Genomic DNA, 3,959 nt, shown 5'->3' on the forward strand with positions numbered 1-3,959 from the left:
CTAAGAGAAGCTAAATTACAACAATCCAGAGACAACCTTATTGAAAATTTCGAACAAGTAAAGGAGATGGCAGCCGAACCCAACAACAATAATGCGAGGAGAATTCTTGGTGACTTTACTGCACCAAATTCCAATTTACATGGAAGAAGCATATCCATCCCTACCATTGGAGCAAACAATTTTGAGTTGAAACCTCAGCTAGTTTCTCTGATGCAACAAAACTGCAAGTTTCATGGACTTCCATCTGAAGATCCTTTTTAGTTCTTAACTGAATTCTTGCAGATCTGTGATACTGTTAAGACTAATGGAGTAGATCCTGAAGTCTACAGGCTCATGCTTTTCCCTTTTGCTGTAAGAGACAGAGCTAGAGTATGGTTGGACTCTCAACCTAAAGATAGCCTGAACTCTTGGGATAAGCTGGTCACGGCTTTCTTAGCCAAGTTCTTTCCTCCTCAAAAGCTGAGCAAGCTTAGAGTGGATGTTCAAACCTTCAGACAGAAAGAAGGTGAATCCCTCTATGAAGCTTGGGAAAGATACAAGCAGCTGACCAAAAAGTGTCCTTCTGACATGCTTTCAGAATGGACCATCCTGGATATATTCTATGATGGTTTAGCTGAGCTATCAAAGATGTCATTGGATACTTCTGCAGGTGGATCCATTCACCTAAAGAAAACGCCTGTAGAAGCTCAAGAACTCATTGACATGGTTGCTAATAACCAGTTCATGTACACTTCTGAGAGGAATCCTGTGAATAATGGGACGCCTATGAAGAAGGGAGTTCTTGAAATTGATACTCTGAATGCCATATTGGCTCAGAACAAAATATTGACTCAGCAAGTCAATATGATTTCTCAGAGTCTGAATGGAATACAAGCTGCATCCAACAGTACTCAAGAGGCATCTTCTGAAGAAGAAGCTTATGATCCTGAGAACCCTGCAATAGCAGAGGTGAATTACTTAGGTGAACCTTATGGAAACACCTATAACTCATCATGGAGAAATCATCCAAATTTCTCATGGAAGGATCAAAAGCCTTAACAAGGCTTTAATAATGGTGGAAGAAATAGGTTTAACAATAGTAAACCTTTTCCATCATCCACTCAGCAACAGACAGAGAATTCTGAGCAGAATCCATCTAGCTTAGCAAACTTAGTCTCTGATCTATCTAAGGCCACTGTGAGTTTCATGAATGAAACAAGGTCCTCCATTAGAAATTTGGAGACACAAGTGGGCCAGCTGAGTAAGAAGATCACTGAAATCCCTCCCAGTACTCTCCCAAGTAATACAAAAGAAAATCCAAAGAGAGAGTGCAAGGCCATTGATATTACCAAAATGGCCGAACCCAAAGAGGGAGAGGAGGACGTGAATCCCAGTGAGGAAGACCTCCTGGGACGTCCAATGATCAATAAGGAGTTTCCCTCTAAGGAACCAAAGGAATCTGAGGCTCATCTAGAGACCATAGAGATTCCATTGAACCTCCTTATGCCCTTCATGAGCTCTGATGAGTATTCCTCTTCTGAAGAGAATGAGGATGTCACTGAAGAGCAAGCTACCAAGTTCCTTGGTACAATCATGAAGCTGGATGCGAAATTATTTGGTATTGAGACTTGGGAAGATGAACCTCCCTTGTTCACCAATGAACTAAGTGATCTGGATCAACTGACATTGCCTCAGAAGAAACAGGATCCTGGAAAGTTCATAATACCTTGTACCATAGGCACCATGCTCTTTGAAAAGGCTCTGTGTGACCTTGGTTCAGGGATAAACCTCATGCCCCTCTCTGTAATAGAGAAACTAGGAATCTTTGGGGTGCAAACTGCTAAAATCTCATTAGAGAGAGCAGACAATTCAAGAAAACAGGCTTATGGACAAGTAGAGGACGTGTTAGTAAAGGTTGAAGGCCTTTACATCCCTACTGATTTCATAGTCCTAGACACTAGAAAGGAAGAGGATGAATCCATCGTCCTAGGAAGGCCTTTCCTAGCCACAGCAAGAGCTGTGATTGATGTGGACAGAGGAGAATTGATCCTTCAATTAAATAAGGACAACCTTGTGTTTACAACTCAAGGATCTCTCTCTGCATCCATGGAGAGGAAGCAGAAAAAGCTTCTCTCAAAGCAGAGTCAACCAAAGCCCCCATAATCAAACTCTAAGTTTGGTGTCAAACCCCCATATCCGAACTCTAAGTTTGGTGTTGGGAGGTTTCGACAAAGCTCTGCACATCTGTGAGGCTCCATGAGAGCCCACTGTCAAGCTATTGACATTAAAGAAGCGTTTGTTGGGAGGCAACCCAATGTTTATTTATCTAATTTTCATTGTTTTTCATGTTTTATTAGATTCATGATCATGTGGAGTCACAAAATAAATATAAATATTTGCAACGGAATCAAAAATAGCAGAAGAAAAATCACACCCTGGAGGAAGACCTTACTGGCGTTTAAACGCCAGTAAGAAGCATGTTTTGGGCGTTCAACGCCAGAACAGAGCATGGTTCTGGCGTTTGAACGCCAGAAATGCACCCTGGAGAAGAGATGGCGCTGAACGCCCAGAACAAGCATGGTTCTGGCGTTCAACGCCAGAAATGGGCAACAAATGGGCGTTCAACGCCCAAAATGGGCACTAACTTGGCGCTGAACGCCCAGAGTTGTGTGCAAGGGCATTTTACATGCCTAATTTGGTGCAAGGTTGTAAATCCTTGAACACCTCAGGATCTGTGGGCCCCACAGGATCCCCACCTACCTCCACTCACTCTCTTCTCTCTTCTCACTCATCCTCTATTCCCAATAAACACTCTTCCCCAAAACCCTTCACCTATCACCTCCATCCCTCTTCCCTATTAACCCTTCACCACTCACATCCACCCACTCTTCCCCATAAACCTACCCAATAAACTCCACCTACCTTCAAAATTCAAAATCAATTTCCCACCCAAACCCACCCATATGGCCGAACCTTAATCCCCCTCTTCTCCATATTTTCTTCTTCTTCTTCATCTAATTCTTTCTTTTCTTGCTCGAGGGCGAGCAATATTCTAAGTTTGGTGTGGTGAAAGCATAAGCTTTTTGTTTTTCCATTACCATTGATGGCACTTAAGACCGGAGAATCCTCTAGAAAAGGGAAAGGAAAGACAAAAGCTTCCACCTCCGAGTCATGGGAGATGGAAAGGTTCATCTCCAAAGCCCATCAAGACCACTTCTATGATGTTGTGGCCAAGAAGAAGGTGATCCCCGAGGTCCCTTTCAAGCTCAAGAGAAATGAGTATCCGGAGATCCGACATGAAATCCAAAGAAGAGGTTGGGAAGTTCTAACAAACCCCATCCAACAAGTCGGCATCCTAATGGTTCAAGAGTTCTATGCCAATGCATGGATCACTAGGAACCATGATCAAAGTAAGAACCCGAATCCAAAGAATTATGTTACAATGGTTCAGGGGAAATACTTAGATTTTAGTCCGGAAAATGTGAGGTTGGCGTTTAACTTGCCTATGATGCAAGGAGATGCACGCCCCTACACTAGAAGGGTCAACTTTAATCAAAGGTTGGACCAAGTCCTTATGGACATATGTGTGGAAGGAGCTCAATGGAAGATTGACTCCAAAGGCAAGCCGGTTCAACTAAGAAGATTGGACCTCAAGCCTGTGGCTAGAGGATGGTTGGAGTTCATCCAACGCTCCATCATCCCCACTAGCAACCGATCTGAAGTTACTGTGGATCGGGCCATCATGATCCATAGCATCATGATTGGAGAGGAAGTAGAAGTTCATGAAGTCATCTCCCTTGAACTCTACAAAATAGCCGAAAAGCCTTCCCCTGGGGCAAGGCTAGCTTTTCCTCATCTTATTTGCCATCTATATTACTCAGCTGGAGCTTTCATAGAAGGAGACATTCCCATTGAGGAAGAGAAGCCCATCACTAAGAAAAAGATGGAGCAATCAAGAGAGCCCATTCATGGAGCTCAAG

The 3,959-nt window shown here is 43.2% G+C and overlaps 1 non-coding gene across 1 annotated transcript; it reads right to left on the minus strand.

Moving 5' to 3' along the window:
* Window positions 1-465: 465 nt before the first annotated feature.
* On the minus strand, window positions 466-573 carry LOC112768156 (small nucleolar RNA R71). Its single transcript, XR_003185594.1, has one exon. It is a non-coding gene; the product is annotated as a small nucleolar RNA R71 (small nucleolar RNA).
* Window positions 574-3,959: the final 3,386 nt, after the last annotated feature.

This window comes from Arachis hypogaea, chromosome 17 (assembly GCF_003086295.3).
Source record: "Arachis hypogaea cultivar Tifrunner chromosome 17, arahy.Tifrunner.gnm2.J5K5, whole genome shotgun sequence".
Lineage (NCBI taxonomy): Eukaryota > Viridiplantae > Streptophyta > Magnoliopsida > Fabales > Fabaceae > Arachis > Arachis hypogaea.